An 18,341-nucleotide genomic window follows, 5' to 3' on the forward strand; every position below is an offset into this window, starting at 1 on the left:
GTTAGAATAGTACAGGTTTTGGATATGTAATTACTTCATTTGTAGGTGTGCAAAATGCTCTTAATGAGGCATCCATACACTTTGCATCGATTTTACCAAACTTGAGACTTTAAAATGAAATTCTTTTATTTACCATTCATATATTTTATTAATGCTAAAATAGACTTAAAATGTTTAATATAATATAGTAAGAAGCCGGGTAAAGAGTAAGGAATATTTTTCTAACCTACTTGTACAACAACTGTTATGCAAAAAATCTTGTTATGACTACAGAGAAGACACRCTGATATGTAAACTCAAGAATTTATTGCTAGTAAAACTGAAATATCAACAGTCTAATCAAAAAAATATTATTAGTCCAAATCTAATTATTGCAGAAARAGAAAGAAAAAGAAAACAATACAATATTACAAAAAAGGTCTCAGTAATAATACAGTTAAATTTGTTATGCACACACTTCCTAGTATCTACCCCTTTTTCTGGTGTTATTCTCAGTCTTCCTTCCACTGCACCTCTGGGTCCTGAGGTTGACAGCTTCAATCTCAGGGGCAGAGTATGGTGAATTGCCAYTATCCCGAGTCTTTTAAGAGGAGGAGTATGATGTTCATATTGATGATTTCATCTTTCTCATGCTAGGATCCACGTACATCCAAATTTACTATATATGGCATGTATGTAATATGTTAGATACTTTGTTCTCTTTGATATTCCTAAAACTAGCTTTGTCCAATTCCCAGAGCTGCAATTCTTTAACTGACCATTGGTGAGTTGTTTATGGCCTTGGTCTGCAAGTGTTAGCCTGTGCCTATATCTTATCATCCCATGCCTGTACTCCTCTACCCTATATGCACTCTCTCTCTACTTCTCAAGGCCCCTGTTATCATACTAGGCCTGTATTTCTCTACACTAAGTCATYATCTTGAAGTCATAAATATTTCATTTTGCATAGAACAAATTCTTATTGCTCCTATCTATATAAAACTGTTTGCATTGTATAAAAATAAGCAAAACAAATTAGGCATAGCCACCTGGTCTTTAGAAGAACTGCTGTTACAGCTAAACCAAGTAAAAAGCTCCAGACCAGTGAAGCAAGCTCAGACAAACCAAGTCTGACAAGCCTCAGGCCTTGCAAACTCAGTACAAAGCTTGTGGCCTGTTACAAGCAATAGCTATATTGTGTTTATTGGAATACAGGGCTACAAAACGTACAGTTGCTATCTCTGCTTCACTTTAATACTGTATATTCTTTTACAAATGTATAAAGATGTATTGAATTAATTTGAATTAGTAATAGGGACTTTGGTTTGGGGTGGTGTTAAATGCTCTGTTTTATGAAAGAAAAGATACCTGATTTAGCAGTTTTTCTTAGTATGGTAAGTGGGCAGTTTTTTTCTGTATTTTATGCCATGAAAATAGGACCAGTGCAAATACATTTTCATCTCATACTGTTAAAATAATATTTAATGTAGATGATGTTTCTCCTGATGTATTGTTTTCTTACAGACATTAGTAGTATCCTGCATAGTTAGTTGTTGCTAAAGTTTTCCAAAATGCAAGTGTTTTCAATTTAGATTTGATTGTATTAACTGACCATAATCCTGGCTGATTTTATATTTACAGTATTGTAACTTTTTAGTGTTTCTGAGCTAATATTGCAGTTATATTGAACAAAATGCTGAAATGCTTATCGTGTATCTGGTGTGCATCTGATTAAAATGCCACTGTACCATAAAAACCCAACTCATGCCTGACACAGAAATTGCAGAAGTACTTAGTATGGTAAATGGTTTGATGATATGCTCTTTCTTGGTGTGGCTTTTTTAAATGGATACCATACAAAAGAATTTCTTTATAATAAGGCTGTTGTTCTGCATTTGGGAACATAGATATGGAATGTGACATATCCTTCGCAATAAGGATTTGTAATTTCTTGTTCTCTGTAAATGAACATGTTTTTTAAAGTGGGATTCAAATTCTTGAAGAAAAAATATCAAGTAATATTTTGTTCCGTTGTGAATATGAATGTGTCATCTAAATGGAATTACACAATATTATTAATTACTGCTGCTAAGAAAATATTTGTCTTAGCTGTATCATTTCTATAGAAAGATAGGTATTTGTATGTTAAATCCTTAGACTAGAATAATGGAAGTGGTAACAGAAATAAACTGAAAACCAATCACATGTGAATGAACTAACAAATGATGAAAAATGCCTTAAAAAACAAAAGTGGACAGATAAGTCTCATACAGTTTTTAAAGCTAGCAAGCCTACATCAGATCTTAAGGAAGAAAAGAAGGCATTCATGATCTGCATGTTATGCTGCTATATTCTTAGATTGATAGGATCACACACTAGATGTATTTTAGTACTTTTGTATATATTAGTTCTTTCCATACTAAAAATGATCTAATTGTTTCATTTTTTTTTTCATATAATTATCTAGTAACAAGAAAATAACCTGGTTTGGAGAGCCACCCCACAGAAGACATCTTAGGCTCTTTTATGCAAGTTTGATTTATAGACATGTACTGCAGAGCACAGTGAATATGAAACATTCATCTTCCTATGGCTAGTTGCCATGGGAACATCGTACACAGTACAATGTCATTCCAGCTCCGGTGATGCCTGCGGTAGTTTATTCCTTTGTTGTTTTTGTTTCTTAAGCAACTGTCTTGCAGCCTTTCATATTATCACACTTAATCACCTACACAAGTCTGTTTTCTTATCTCTTGAGAACCATCTCTAACAGAAAAGATCCATTTTTGTCTGCGCGTGCATATGTGTGTAGGTACATTTCTTTTTTCCTAGTCATTGGTTAAAAGCTGGTCCCATGCCCACAGATAATATACTGTTGCCCTAAAACTGGTAAAAGAAGATGGTAAACCAGACTGAATATCAGAATTCCCCAGGAGTCCAGATAAAGTCAATGTCATCTAAAAATGTTTGGCTGACCTGGCCCAGCATCTTTATTTACTATCTCCTGTCATGGACTGGACTTCGACTATTTTTCCATAACCAATATCTCACTCCAGGAAGACAGGAAGAAAAATAATCCAATAGATTCTCCTACCTGTCCTTAGATGGCATTCATGAGGTGAAGAATCCAGCAGCTGTCATAGTACCCACTCCATTTCACCCTTATGAGATAAGAAATGAGAGGAGCTGAAAAAAAAAAGGCCCTCTTAATTAATCTAAAAGAATACTAATGATGTTCGAGGCAATAAGAGGAGCAAAACAGTTCCTCCTTAGGTAGAACAGGTCTAGAGATTATAGTGTTTGTCTAGGAACCCAAGGCTCTGTTTGATACAGACTTGAAAACAGGTCAGTAGGCCTGATCTTGCATCTGTCACTCGTAAGAGCCTAGTTTAAAGGATAAAGCCTCATATTTATAATACCTGCATGGTAGTAGTGTGTGTTTGTGCATAGCAATGCCACTTCGTAACTAACTAATAATAAAGGAAAAGAGAATGCTCCTCTTGGGAAAGTTACTTCCTACAAAGCAGTTCATTTAGTTATTTTTGTTAAGAATTTTTCCTGGACTTTAATGTTTGATCTGTGTGACTCCTCCATAGAATTTCTCCTAAATAATAGGATGTGGAAACCTCTCCCAATTTTGTAACTGATTATATTTCTATTTCATATTAGATCTCTGTGAAATACTATCATAAGCTAATTGTGGTGTTAATAAGGTTTTTTAATAATTGTTTTTTACAATGTGGGGTTTTGTAATGAATTAAAGGGATCTGCCTAAGCCTAAACTGGATAGTTAAAACACTAGAGAATGGACTAGTTAAAATACTAGAGCGCAGCACTAATACTCTATTTGCATTACAGAGAAATTAAATAATTTTTATACTGAGAAACAGTTACGCTAACACAAGTTCATGTTTTTCAAGGCAGTACCTATTTGACGCTTCATTACACAGGGAACTGATCCACAGTTCACAATTAAGACTGTAAGTGTCTCAAGCTCAGGTAAGTGAGGTGATGTTCTGGGAGAAAACACGCATGGTTGAAAACCTTTAGTAGAAAATCCTGAATTAACACCTAAAGATAGATATATCTTATGGGTTATTATTGATAATGTATTTGGTTTGGTTTTCCTTTCCATAACTCTGTTTCCAAATTTGTAAACTGATTATTTAACTACATATTTTGCTACTATAAGTTCAAATTATTCATTAGCACTAATGCTGGTCTAATAAAAAACATCTCCAGGTAAATCTACCAGGAATTGGGCATACAATTCCTTTTGGAGCAATAAATCAATGCACTTTTCAGTGCATGGAGCTTTCATTATAAATAAATCTGACACCAGACCATCTTACGAAAAATTTGAAACTGAATTTTTAGCAGACATAACCTACATCTGTTTTCCCAGTCTTCCAGAAAAGTCACTTTTGTGTATATCGGTTTAACTGAATGTAAAAGAACTGCTAGTACACTTGGATTAAGCACACACATGAATTTTTGCAGGTTTGAGACCTGGCATGTGAATGCTGTATGAAGTCCCACATGTTTACACATTCATTCTTTCTAAATAATTCAGCATATTTTTTTCTAATTTGGGAAAAAATGACTGCATAAAACAAATTTTGAAATAATTTTTTAAAAGCTAAACCTCTGGCATAAAGATAGTATTTAAATGATTTTTTTGTCTRTTTTTGAGGGTCTGGCAAAACAAGCATTAGCAATTATGTTAGCAAATTTTAGTAAGTCACTGCCTCATGCCTCTTACTTATGACTCCTGCCATTCACACTGGCCTTCTTTCATTGGTCCTTGAAGTGCAAAGTAAATTGCCTTAGCATAAACCATTCTCAGTGGCAGTTTATGTGAATCCACTTCATTTTGCATTACCATGAAGTAGGAGTACGCACATGGTCAGTTACCATATTACGGCTACGGTGCTATAACTTATTAAAATGTTCTAAAGCCACCATAAATGCTCAGCATGTCATGYCCTCAGGGCTCTCTTTCAAAGACAGTTTCTTTCAGATAGGATAAAACTGTAAGATATAATTAAAAGGATGAGAAGGTAGCACTATAAAATAGACCAAATTCACAACATCAAAGATTGAATTTTTTTTTTACTATGAATAACATCTGGTATAGTAGCAGTGCAGATATCTTTTGTCTCACCTGCCAAAATGCTACAACTATGAAGCAGTTGCTTTTAGCAGTGTAAAAGTAGCTTATATTTATTCAGTCTAGTGATCTCTTTAGAGGGACTACCTATGCAGATGCTGATTATTTTTTAATGGTGTTGGATGGTAGAAACTGGGAAAAAGACAGACCCCACCAAACTGATTTCAAATCAACTATTAAACAGCCATTAGAAGAGAACAATTCTTGTTCATTTTCTTCCAGAGCTGAACCTCTACCCTAAAGGGGAAAATGTTTCTTAATCTCCTTCAGAGCATGCTTTTTATTAAAACTAGGATTTTCCTTAACACCAAAAAAAGGATGATTTTAAGCAAAATAAACTGTACCTTTTATTTGAAGTGTAATCTGTGATGTATGCTGCTAGCCTCGAATGCAGGTATGTTTGGAATTTTTTTTACTTTAATCAATAGAGAATAATATCAATAGCAACAACTCTTTGCAGTAGCAAAAATATGTTTGCAAAGTCTAGGGTCCCTTTATGGTGGATGAAAACTGTGACAAAAATCAAAATGAGCCAGTCTATAACATATTAGAACAGCCTTCCTGTCAAATTATTGGCCAGTTGTGTTTTAAGATTTTAGATATTGTTCTTTTTTCTTACAATCTTTGCTGCATTTTGAGAATGCTAATCAGCTTCAGAACTGCAGCACAATTGAAAAGAGGATATTGTAATAATACATGTTAACAAATTAATACCTAGTTTAAAGAGATACCTGATGACAGCACATGTTTTTAACACAACAGACTAAGTCATTACTTGATTTAATAAATACTCTCAAGTTAACTGGCAGCATGTATTGTTTATGAGATAGCTACACAGTGACCATTTACTTCCTCTTTTTTTTTTTTAATTAAGAATCAAATATTATTAATAGCATTTAAATAATACGTCTATTCTTAGCAATCCCTATATGCACCCATTTGGCAATGTTTATAGAATTATTCATGTTTCAGTTTTAGTAATATTTCTGTGGATTTTTTAACTGACTTCTTACAAAGTAAGGCATTTAAGATATTGTGTGTCTTCTTGCTGATACCTTTGGAACGTACAGACAGGTTTCAATGAAATATCGCAAAGTAATGAGGTCTTATAAATAATTGGATTTCTGAAATATTCATAAAAATAGAGGAACCAAGCAGAAGAGAGCGATGCTGTAAGTGTCCCAGCAGAGGAAAGGGCTGTTATGTGAGTTAGTGAATCTTAATGGACACCAGAGAATCTGCATGGAAGAAAGACCTTATAAACACCCAACTACAGAAAAGCTTCAGACAAAGWTTTCATCTTAGACTCTAAAGTCAGTCAATCATAAGACACAAATCTGTAGGAAATCAGGTGTCATTAATTCCACTATTCACAGAAGTATTTGTTTAGTCAGGTTTATAACTACTGTATTCTTGTGTTGTAATATTTCCCTCAGAAGTYTGAAAAACATAATGCCATAAATTCTGAAGGATTTAATAGTCTAAGATGATTTCTAAAGTTTTAAAATGTGTCTACTGAAATTTTTCCCCAAATCTTTCATATATTGTACACATTTTCTTAAAATACGTATGATAAGGGGAGAAGATCACCTTTTAATCATAGAATCATAGAAGAATTAAGATTGCAGATACCCTTGAACATGTGCTTTGTCTTGTGTTTTGGTAATGATACACAAAATCCTACTATCATAAAAAAGGCCACAGCATAGCACAGAGATGTGTGGTGACAAGAGGCAATGGACATAAGTTGTTTCAGGGGAAAATCTGTCTGAATATAGGAAAAAAGTTCTTCACCACTGAGAATAATTAAATGTTGGAATAGGTTACCCAGAGAAGTGGTGGAATTTCCCTTGCTGGAAAGATTCAAGGCTCAGTCTGACAGGGCCCTGGATAACCTAATCTTATGCCCTGCTTTCAACATAAGGTTGGACCAGATGATCTCCAGAGGTCCCTTTCAATCCAGATTTGTGTATCATTGCGTGCTTCTGTGATTTTTGTGATAGCACAAGAACCTCAGAAGTYGCATGATACTCAGTAGCACTTGAGAGACTTAGTTAAGGACTAGGGTCATGTAGTACTAACCAGTATATTCCAGTAGTAAACTTGGCAGCAAATTCTATTCTTACTTCTATTGGTCTTTATCTGCTGGTTTATTCCATATATATATATATGGTATATGCACTGTAATGCCAAATGCAATGTTAATTCCTTATGTAAGTTAGTGAATATAAATACACAGCAGCATTGTCCTCTGCTTATGTCTAAATATATATAATAAGCTGTCACTAGAGTTTTGGAGCATAAGTGTTATTCCAGTATCAGCAGCTAATAAATTGTTCCTTATATTAATTGTATATTGAAAAGTAATAACTCTGTAATCTTTTAAACAGTTTAGTGTAATTTAAAGGACTTTTGAAGCTTTATTTGAAAGAATTACATCAACTATTTACTCTTTCTCTTGGCATATTATGTTGGAAGGTTAATAAAGTCTTCAAGCTAACTTTTTAATGCTGACAAACTGCTTCATAAACACTTAAAATGGACTCTAATATAGAGTCATCTAGTGAAAAAGGTCAGTAAGGAGTCACTGCTTCACTTAATTAACAAGACTATAATTAAGTAATTTGTTCTCCTGCCCTGAGCTATGTGGTGTTCTTTTTCCTGAGGATTGATTTTAGAAAATTAGTGTATTATATTTATTTTCATGTATGTGCAGAGCACAGCAATTCTGTTGTGCAGACCCATTCCTCTGTTTTTCACACTTTAAATCTTGACTGTTCAGGACTGGAAGTTTCTCATAGTCAGCTCCTTCTGGTAGTGAATTTTCCTGTTCATGTGCTGATGTCCTTCATTTAGAAGAAAGTAAACAATCATCATACCTCACATGTAGGCATGAAAATAGCTGAAGAGCAAATGAATTTTAGAGACTGTATGTTCTGAAGTTAAGTGATTAGGTATTCAGTGATCATGAATTTCCCCCTGAGCAGTAGCAGTATTTAGAATTTAATGTGCTTGGAAAATATTGTGCTTGGATGTTAACTGTGCTCCAGACCAGTGGGTTGTAAAAGCTTGGACATTTTCATCTTTTATATTGTTTTATATTTTCAATATTAGGGGTGGAAAACCTAAGTAGTTACATAGAAGTTGGGAAAAAATTCATCCTGTTCTTCAGTTGTTGTAGTCCTTGGYAGCAACAAATAATAATACAAGTCCACAGCTCAACTCAGCAGCTTTAATGGGGAATCAGTTTTGTATCACAAAGCATTCTTGACAGTCTTTAGGGTTATTCAGGTTAAATTGTTTTAAACATCTGAAATATCAGGAAAATCCAGCATGGTTGCAGGTGTCCATCCACAACCAGGAACAAATGTGATTTACCTCGGTGACCAGGGAGAGATGCATTCTCTGATCTGACTGGCTTGATTGCTGAGGTCAGTGCTGCCTACTCCAGGCTTTCAGGTATTTCCTGATGGTCTGGGAACAGTTTGCTGGCCAGGATGTGCAGGGTCTGCTTTGCAGGGAATAATAGTGAATAAAAGTACACGTTTATTTTCATTTGAGATGTAGTCCTCAAATAGGTAGAGGGGAGAAGTTGGCAAAAGTCCTAGGAAACAGTGAAGAATAGTGTGAACAAACAGAGTCCTATTTAAACAGGATGCAGAGAAATAATAATAGTAAAAAAAAACAAAAAACCCCACTTACATGCGTGCTTTTTTAACAAGTGCCAGAAGCCTAACATATAAGATGGGAGAGTAGAATGCTTTGCTTTATACAAAGATTATTAACATTACAGATTTAGTGAAAACTTGGTGAAAGGAGGTAGGTCAGTAAAACATGGACTAAATCATGCTAATGCAGGAATGAAACTATATMTTAAAGAAAACTTAGAGTCAAATCAGATTAAGAACTTAATTGTGCCAGCATAATCAAATACCTATGGACTAAAATTCAAGACCTAAGCAGGAGAAGCAGAATATTATGACTATATTATTGATTATCCAAATAAGATAGTGGCAGAGACTGTTACACAAGGAGGGAGACAAAATAGATTGCAGAAATGGGAAGCATGGTAGTAACAGGAGACTTCAGTTAACCCAAGGCTAGGTGAGCTTCTGGGATTAAATTTCTAGATGCTGTTAGTGAATCCTTCAGGGAAGTCACAAAAATAGAAGCAACTCTTGACGTCATCCTAAGCAATAGGCAAACCTGGTTCAAAATATTATTGCCAAAGGGCTCCCCTATGGCCCAAAGACCATAATGGCATTAAGCTCAGCGTCTATGCAGGAATAAAGAAAAGCTATGAAATCCACTACTTTTTTCTTGAATTTGAACAGGAGCTACATAAACACAAGTGAGGAAGTTTGCTAAGAGTAAAAATAAAGCAGCAGCAAATAAGTAATCCTTTGCAAGCAGCGTGCAGATTATTTAACAACATAGTATTGGAGCTTTGGAGCAAATGCATAACACCTGTCAAAAAGAATAGAAAAATAGAATAGAAAGAAACCTAACAAAAGAGGGTAGGGAAAGCTGTTAAAAATAAGAAGACATTCTTTAAAAAGTTGAAGCTTTGTCCAAATGAAGAAAGTAGGAAGGACTGTAAATTCTGTTAGACTAAATGTAAAATCATAAGCAGGCAAAAAAAGTCTGAGGAACAACTCATAAAAGACATAAAGACATAATAATCTTTTCCATATATATCAGAAGACAGAATCCCGCCAGAGTTTTAAACTATGCAAACACACAGTGAAAGCACACAAGGATTCACGGAAAAGTTAAGGCAATAACAGAAGAACTGAAAAATTTTTGGTATTGTGTTCCACATCAGGAACCATGGGGAAGGTTCCCATTCCAGAATCCTTATCATATCATATATGTGCTGATGTTTAGAAGAAAGATCTAAGAACAAGGTTATCTGAAGCAAATTACAAAATGCGCCCTACTGTGGAATAGGGAGGCACCTTGACTCCTCATTTTATATTCTGACTTTTGTACAAAACTGCCTCTATTTTTTATTTCATCATTTATCATTCTGGTTTTCTAGGGAAACAAGTCTTATGCAGTCACACTTTGTCAATCCCATCTTAATTATTTTTAATACACTGGCCCATTTCAACCAAACTGGATACAAATAAAATCACAAAAGTCCTGAGTTTTTAGAACTTAGATTTTTGGCAGCCTACATTGTTTTCTGGCTGAAGCAGAGAACATACTACTTATTCATTCTGAGAAACAGAAGCAGGTTATCTGTTAATGGTATTTACTCATTTCTTACACTTATGTGGTTTTTCAACATACATACAGTTTCAGTTAGCTGTGGCATATACTGCCTCTTATTCAGCCATACAACTAGGGAATAGATCCTGAAAACACAGAAGCTGTGAAAGGAGAAGGAAGAGGGTGAGAAGCATGAAGAGAACTGGAAGTATTGTAAAGGGAAAAGTCACTAGGGAATTGAGTTATTCTGGTAGGGAGATGTAGGAAATCTATAGTAGGCTAGATTTCATTATTTCTCTACTCATTAAACATCTTGTTTCTGTTCCTCTAAGTAATTTTTTTCTAAAAGAGAAAATTGGATTGATGCTGACAGCATCTGTTATTTGGCAAGGCTAATTCCTTATGACACTATTAAACCCTTTTTACCCTGCCATAACCCTGTCAGGGTTTTTGAAGAGAATATTTTTTGTGCTTATGAAAGACAGCAAGAAAACCAAAATGGACAGAATAATGGGAGGCTGGAGCATGACAGGTGGTTGGATTTCTTGCATACTCTGTAATAGTTTAGAACCAAACTTTTTCAAGTTTTTATATTATTAYGTAGCCTTTCAGGTAGACAATGTGATATCTATATGTTAAGTCTTAAAAATCTTTCAGAGAATGCTTACTAAAGTTAACCTGTTTGCTATTCTGTGCAGCTTTCAAGACATGAAGCCAGGACTAAAGCTTTCCGCCTCCTGATTGCTTAAGTAATTGTTTTGTCCATGGCATTCTGCTTTTTAAGTCCCACATTAGCTCCTTTTTCTTAACTGCATCAAATTTGCACTTTTCTCTGCCTCCAAGACCCTGACACATTTATGAAGCAATGTGTATCTTAGATGCTAACTCATGTTGTCTTTTGGCCTTCCAGCAAGACCATTCTTGGTAGCCTCACTCTCTTCTCCATTCTTGACTTCATACCTCTGCCCAAGTTAACACATGCCTTTATTTTTACTTTGGAATATTTTCTGCATCATCTAATTTTTTGTAAATAGTGATAAAAATAGTTGAATATTAAAACTATACTGGCTGTTTAGAAATTATATTAAAAATTGTATAGTTATTAGTAGGCAAGTTACTGTGGGCAAGGTGTGAAAGAATGGAAATCAAGGATGAAACTGAATGGGATAAAGTATTGGAAAGGAATGACACAAATAGGAAGTAGAAGTTGTTCAAAGATAAATGAATGTATGTCCTAATGTTATGCATGTTGCTTAGCAACAAGCAGTAAAAATGTGGATGAAGAAGTAAGTACAAAAAGTAATTAAAGGAAAGAGGCATATGCATGGCATGGTACAGTATAATAATCAGGAATACAAAAAAGATGAAAAAGCAAAATGGAGAAAAAACGGATTTAAAGAATGTTAAGATAAATATTGAAACACTTCTTATTCTTTGTAGATTGATTTTTTCCCTGTAACATTAGGTAGCAAAAATAGACAGCAACTTCCTCTGTAATAATGCCTTAATATAATATATTGACCCTAAGGGAAACATAAATTTCAAAACATGAATTCACTATAAAGAAAAATGTAAAAGATTCTAAAATAATAAACTGAAAAAACATGATAAAAGTTTATTTTTCAACCTAGAATTAACATAGATTTTTAATTATCTTAGTTACTTAGAATATGAGCATCTGAAATAATACCACTCTCTTTCAGCAAGAATCCAGTTTGCTGGCGGCTTCTGCCTCTGAATCACTTCTAGAAAGAGTGTTTTCTTGTGGTTGCTTTTAAAGATTCATGTTCTAATGCTTCACATAGATAAAATTCCCTATAGTACAGTTTTGCACTTGACTGTTTTCAAATATGATTTTTAATTTATGGAGGATTTATTATCAAAATGTATCAAAACAAATTTCAGGGATTTTTTTCTTCAGCACTCTTGAATAAGGAAGTTACACTATGGGTGTCCAACATGAACAGATCAATGAATATTTTTAGAATGGTTGTCTTGTAAGAAGAGTGAGAGGACCTGTTTTATTTACCTGCCAAAGGTTACTGCATACTCTTCAGCAAATTGCTGTGCTATTTGTACCACAGTTTCCTCATTGCAAAGTGACATTTCTCACCAGTCACAATGAGCACCTTAGTATCATAATCGTTAATGCTTTTACAAAGTTTCAGTATTCATACAGTGATCATACCTTAATGTAGGACCACAAAATATTATTATAAAGTATGCCAGTTATTACATGAATCTTATAATGGTCATAAGGAATAAAAATTACTGAAAAACAGGCTACTTAACAATTGAGACCACTTTAMATTAAGTTCTTGTCTGTTTTTCAGCTGTAGTTTCTAAATTTGTTATGAATATTGTAATTTGAATAATAACTTGAATAAAACCATGTGGTAACAAGGTCCTGAAATCTAAAATTAGGAGGGAGGACTCTGTAGATGATGTTTGGAAATTTGCATATAAAAATATGGAATAATTTTTTGCATTGATAAAATATTTTATAGAAAGAGATCAACCAGAAAAATATACACAAATGATGTTGAGGAAAATTTTCCATAATTTTAATAAATTATTCATATTTTAACAATGCTTTAATTTTTTAGCATTTAATAGTTATTATAGACAAATACTTTTTCTGTGGTTGGGCTGCCCATTATTGTTTTCTGTTATCTCTAAGAGTTTCAGTTGAAAATGGTGTGCAACCATTGCAATACATGGGCAAACTCCTACTTCAAACCCCCTCAGGGTATTGGTCCCGAAGGGAACATGTGTCCGGTTGAAAAGGAGACTGGAACTGTGGAAGTGGAATAAGGGAGATGAAAAGGTGGATCAGAACCAGTTTGATGAGAAGGGATTTGATGAAGAGAGGAGCAGGACTGACTGGGCAAACTATGAAGGAGAAGAGATTCACTAGAATGGGCAAGAAGCTTGGACACAAAGATTGGGTCTGCAAACTATGGGAAATAGCTGGAAGAGGTGGCAGATATGAGCGAGAGAGAGATGCTGTAAGGAGCTGGGACGCAAAAGGTCTGATTAGGAGCTGGGCAGAGAATTGGAAAGGATTCCAAAGAGTTGAGACTATGACTTGATATGTATAGTAAGGACAACTGGAATGAAGAAGACTGAAAAGAAGAAACTGTCTCTATGTAGGCAATAAGAATAGGGCTAGGATGAGAAGATGGTGAGAAAAAAAGGGCAAGTCTACAGAGTTTGGAGGGAAAGAGAAGAGATTCTTGTTTTCTAGAGCTCAACCCCTCCAGATACTGGAATCCCAAGAGTCCTAAGATTCTGTATTCCCCTACTCCCAGCAGGAATTTGTAACAACTAGTGTTACAGTGCTCCAATTCCATAAACAAGGTGGAAGGTTGTTAATGTGTATATGTGCTCTGTTAGCTCAAGTGACTGTAAGATAGATTCCAACTCTAACCAGAAGTCATTTGAATGCTAATACATGTCTACTTGATTTTTTTTAACTGTCTGCTTATAAAATTTATTTTAAAAGAATTATAAGGTTGCAGAATCAAGCAATCAGAAGTGGATTTGCTGCATGTTTTTATCTGAGCCAATCTGAGAACATGAATTTTGAAAGAGTTGTTTAGTTATGTGACCTCATATTGTTTTCTTTTTTGTTTTTAACAAAGGAATTCCTGTTTCATTGTTTCATTCAGAGCTATCAAGGGACATTGTTCAATTAATGAGCATCTGTTCAGTAGTCTGTTTCATCCTTACTGTTGAGTATGTGGCCTTGTGCTTTATTTACTCCACACCTTTGGAACTCTGCAAAGATAGTTCAGCTGCGATTAATCAAACTGTAAAGCCATTTTCATATTGCTGTATCCTCTGCTACTGCACCACCAGTAAGTATTGAGACTTCCAGAGTCCTAGATGGTGGTTCTTGCACTACAATAAAGAGATCTGCTCTGTGTGTCTTTCCTAATGAAGAGTAAGAGATCTTGTCTCTCCTGGACATGTTGGAAGAATGTATGTGTGATTGTTTAAGACTATCAATGCCTGAGTGATTTACTTGGTTCCTCAGAACCATAAATGGGTGACTATGAGCCACAGTAGAACAATTTTGCATCACCAAAGCTTGTTAAGAAGGTTTTGTGTATGCTTGGGGGAAAAGTAAAAGACGGTTTATGAGTAACAGCCCAAGCCCAACTGAAATCTGCAAGGAAGGTGTACTGTACAATTATTAGGGCAGTGATTGGAATGCAAAACATTGCTACCAAGACACGGGACTGAAAAACACAGTCAAACTTCTACTTAAATATATTGTGAACATTGTTTTACTTATAAGACCAGATATTTTTGCCAATCTTTGCTTGGTTCACATTGGTCATCAAGTCTCCTTTATATGTTATGCCTAAGAAATCATATAAAATATACATTAACATTAAACACATGATGCGAAGTTTATTTCTGAGCAAGATACATACAGCATATAACATGCAAAATGTATGTATATCTTCCCATTATCCAATTTAATTCATGTGAAACAAGTTATCTCTTTTTCAGAAAACAAGATTTTCTTTGTGCTTTACAACTTCAACTTTAAATTCTGTAGTGCGTAAAGGCACATGTAATGAATGGAAAATAAAAGTTTGTCTTGTGTTAGACAAAATTCTTATTCCCCCAAAATACTTGTATAAGATCACAAGCAACTGTTTGATGTTAAAACATATACAAACAGTTGGGGAGGACCTTGAGGGCAGAGTAAGTTTAAAACTTGTTGCAAACACAAAAATGACTGAAGTGTGGAAATAATTCTAATTTGCAGGAACTGATTAGCAGCAAAGCTTCAAATAAAATGTTAACACTAAAAGTGGTCAGATCATAAAGACCAGTTATCTGGTACTGGTGGTGCTGAATCATTTCCCCCTGAATACATGGATGTTAGCTGCATTTTTCCTGTGTTTTTGTTTTGCCATTCTTTAACAGTACAGAACAACAATCTGACACTTTAGGTTTCAGTATTTCTTGTTCTGTTGGTTGTTTTAGTAATTTCTTTAAAAACTTGCGTTCGTAAGTCCATTATTTATTTCCATTACTTCATGAGATATTTGTTCTGCCATGATGAATCTTTGGTGTTCCTAAACTCCTGAGTCAGCATTCCTCAGGCTGACTTCACTGATAACTTTGCATGAAAGAGGAATAAACTCAGGGATATTTAACAATATAAATGTTAAAGTGTTTGTAATAAAAACTAGCATTTCTTGTCATTTTTGTAAGTATTATATGTCTGCTAGACTGCTTGAATGTCTAAAATGTACCAGATTTGCCATATAAGCATGGCCAATGCATTCCTGATCCCATAAGTGGTATGAACTGTTGACTGATGTTAAAGAAACAAAAGATAGTGTGTGGTACCAGGTCTTTTTCCTTTGTTCTCTTGGGTGATAGATCTAGAAAGGTTTTTCTCTGAAGAATGCTCCCCTCTGCTTTGTAGAAATCAGTGTGTCATCCTAGAAACCAACTAAGTGATGGAAGCTTCTTTGTGACAGCAAAAGATAATAGAAGGATATTCAAGCCTCAATTTTCAGGACGGTCCTGTTAACTAGGTCATTTAAAAGCTTAGTCCCAAGGTGCATATGGACTTCTTTACTTGACAACTTCTTGTGGCTGTTTCAGTGGTTTCTTAACTCCCTTGTCTTCCACTTAGCCGGGTSAGGGTGAACAATTTTCCAGAGTACTGATGTACGAGAAAGTTACTCTCAGGACAGTTAGGATATAACAGCTTTAAGTGTGAAGATGACATTTATTTAAGCAAAAGAGTTTTATTATTATCTTCTTTGATTTTATTGGCTATAACTTCATGTGCTGTTACTAACACAGAAACAAAAATCTGCTTTAACTGAAAACAGTGTTAAACTATATAATACTATGCCAAACTGAGTTGAGTGCTATGTTAAAAGGAAAGCCCCCCCCAAATCAGTGAAAAAAATACATTTACTCCTGTTGCCTAGAACACACCATTTTCTAAAACCAAAAGAAAATCCTTTGTGACTAATACTGCTTGCTTTCCTCCTTTATTCTTGATACTTTTTGCATAGTCATTGATGCTTCCTCTTCTGCAATCAAGGCAAGTGCCTGCAATTCTATTTGTTAATGCCTGCAAATATCTCTGCTACCCCTTTATACGTGGAGCATCTATTCTGTAAGCTGGTCAGGAACAGAAGAGTTCAGCAACAGCAAGGTTGTAGGATTGTTTCTCTGTTCTGCCATGAAGACAGAAGAGTAAAGAATGGAAAACCAAGCTGAAGAAGGTCCAAGCCCTTTTAGTCACAGTCCACAGCTGATTTACAGAGATAAAACAAATTTAAATAAACATTTAAAACCTCCTGAAGTTCTTTAGTGTATCAGTGCTTTAACAAAAATCACTGTGAATATATATCATATTAACTTCTGCAAAGAGCAAAAAATAAGTAATAAGTAGCTTTCCACAGTTACTGTTTCTGTTCCTCTTTTTAAAGGTGCAGTATCAGTAAATGAGTGTCATTTCCTTCATATTTTATAATTGGTCCCTATGAGGAAAATTAGCTACTTTGTGTGAAATGTGCTCTAGAAGTGTAAAGTATTTTTATTCTTACAAGATGCAGGCCTGCCTTGATTCAGCAACAGTGAAATAAACAAAATGAATACTTTAATCTGACTTGCACAGCACTTGAAACAGTAGACTGGATATATAAACAGAGCAACAATATATCTCCCGGAGGAGACACCTCAGGCTTGCAGAGTGACTGGATAAGAATGCTTAGAAAAAAGAAAAATTAGATCCAGTATACTTCAAAATATTTTTCGACAGAAAATTATTGAATTTTGCACCAAGATATTGTTGAGATTAATCTTAGCTTATACTTTCCTTTTATTTATATATTTTTTATTTATAAGGAAGTTATTTTAATATGCAACTTGCCTTCTAAGATGTTGCTGTTTAAAGGCTGGTGGTGACATTGAATTAAAAGGGAGGTGTGCCTAGTCTCAAGAAAGAGTGTGTTTTCAAAATACTGCGTAAATATTGACTGAATTCAAGCTTCCAAGATTTTCTGAAGGCTTTTTAGAAAAACCTTTTTGAGAAGCTTTAAGGAAATGAGCTATCTATTAAAATGTACTTTAGTACAATGGTGGATGAGAAGAAAAGAGGAAGAAAAATTAGGCCATTTTTATCATCAAAAAATTTTTAAGGAAGAGCCTAAGGATTGTAAAATCCAATATAGGAGATGAACAAAGTAGCAATACTTACAGATGACATAATGTTATTTACCTTAATCACAAGTAGACAAAGTTTTGAGGTGTGTCAGAGGCTCCCAGTAAAGCTAGGATAATAGACAGCACAGTGATGGAAAAGGGATGTGTTCAACAATAAAGCTAATACAAATTGGAATGAATAATTACTATTCAGTTTTGAATATCTTTATATCAAATCAGGAGTGCTTTTGTTGAGATGTCACTGGAAATGCACTCTTAATTTGAAGAAGTACTAGAATATACACAGAGACTGGGATAGAGAAATATACTACAAACAAGTATAGAAATGTATAAATCAAAGGCRTGGTCTGCCTTTGAACACTAGGTTTCTTCAACTTACAGTAGAAGAACTTAAAAAACAGGAACAAACCTTGTTAGAATTCCACATGAGAAGACACTGTAAATTTGGGATTCTCTAATTTAGGAAGCAGGTAAATAGTGAGATACATAATATCAATTGCTAAGAAAAAGTAAAATGGTATATTTCAACATACCATTTGATGAGGTAGGAAAGCAAAGGGGTAATAATAGAATTGAGTGGCAAGAAATTTCATTTTGCTGAAAGAAAATACTTTTTGATTGTTGTTTCAACCCAGAGGATAATTGTATTTAAAATACATTCCATAAAATAGAATCCAAGGTCTAAAGCTTAGCAATATTCAAGAAGTTGAGACAGTTATATTAATTATAAGGATATTCACAGTTACATTAGTTATTTGCAGTGACA

At 34.4% G+C, this 18,341-nt stretch overlaps 1 protein-coding gene across 1 annotated transcript in view; it reads left to right on the top strand.

Annotated features, from left to right (window-relative positions):
• EFCAB11 (EF-hand calcium binding domain 11) overlaps nucleotides 1-18,341 on the top strand; it is a 69,856-nt gene that overhangs the window by 10,758 nt on the left and 40,757 nt on the right. The gene's annotated exons all lie outside the window — the stretch shown is intronic.

This window comes from Apteryx rowi, unplaced genomic scaffold, assembly GCF_003343035.1.
Source record: "Apteryx rowi isolate R43461 unplaced genomic scaffold, aptRow1 scaffold_5, whole genome shotgun sequence".
Classification (NCBI taxonomy): Eukaryota; Metazoa; Chordata; class Aves; order Apterygiformes; family Apterygidae; genus Apteryx; species Apteryx rowi.